The following is a 1,211-nucleotide window of genomic DNA, read 5'->3' on the forward strand; positions in this document are numbered from 1 at the left end:
GGGCTCAGGCAATCCACTCACCTCAGCCTCCCAAGGTGCAGGATTACAGGTTGAGCCACCTAGCCCGGCTAGTTTTCTTAAAATTTATTGTAGAGACAAGGTCTGGCAAGTCACCCAGGCTGGTCTCAAACCCCTGAGTTGAGGCAATCCTCTCACCTCCACCTCCCAAAGTGCTGGGATTACAGGCATGAGCCACTGCGCCTGGCTACTTCATCATTTTAAGGTTATTGTTTTTTGCTTTAAGATCTAACACAGGCCGGGCGTGGTGGCTCAAGCCTATAATCCCAGCACTCATGAAAGGCCGAGGGGAGAGGATTGCTGAAACCAGCAGTTCAAGACCAGCCTGGATAACTTGGCGAGACCTCGTCTCTACAATAAATAAAAAATTAGCCAGGAGTGGTGGCTCACGCCTGTAGTTCCAGCAGATTTTTTAAGACACAGGTCTGGCTATCTTGCCTGGCTGGTCTTGAATTCCCAGCCTCAAGTGATCTTCCCACCCCAGCCAGACTCTCAAAATACTGAAATTAAGCCGGGCTTGGTGGCTCAGCCTGTAATCCTGTGCCTTTGGGAGGCTGAGGTGAGTGGATTGCCTGAGCCCATGGGTTCGAGACCTGCCTGGGCAACTTGGCGAGACCTCATCTCTACAATAATTCAAAAAAATTTAGCCAGGTGTGGTAGTGCGCGCCTGTAGTTCCAGCTACTTGGAAGGCTGATGTGGAAGGATCACCTGAGCCCAGCAGGTCGAGGCTGCAGTGGCCAGGAGCGGCCACTGCACTCCAGTCTGGGTGACAGAGTAAGACTCCAACTCAAAAAAAAAAAAAAATACTGGAATTATGGGTGTGAGCCACCATGCCTGGCCAAGAATCACTCTTATGTTAGAGACGTAACATAAGCAGATTCCTAGGCCTTTGAATTAGAGATTTGAATCAGAATAAAAAGACTGGGCATGGTGGCTCATGCCTATAATCCCAGCCCTTTGGGAGGATGAGGTGAGAGGATTGCCTGAGCCCACGGGTTCTAAACCAGCCTGGGCAAGTTGACAAGACCTCATCTCTATATTAAAAAAACAAAAAACAAGCTGGGCTCGGTGGCTCAGCCTGTAATCCCGTGCCTTTGGGAGGCTGAGGTGAGTGGATTGCCTGAGCCCGCGGGTTCGAGACCCGCCTGGGCAGCGAGACCTCATCTCTACATAAATCAAAAAATCAGCCGGG

Source organism: Carlito syrichta, unplaced genomic scaffold, assembly GCF_000164805.1.
Source record: "Carlito syrichta isolate Samal-C Ts95f unplaced genomic scaffold, Tarsius_syrichta-2.0.1 Scaffold306334, whole genome shotgun sequence".
NCBI classification, from domain to species: Eukaryota; Metazoa; Chordata; class Mammalia; order Primates; family Tarsiidae; genus Carlito; species Carlito syrichta.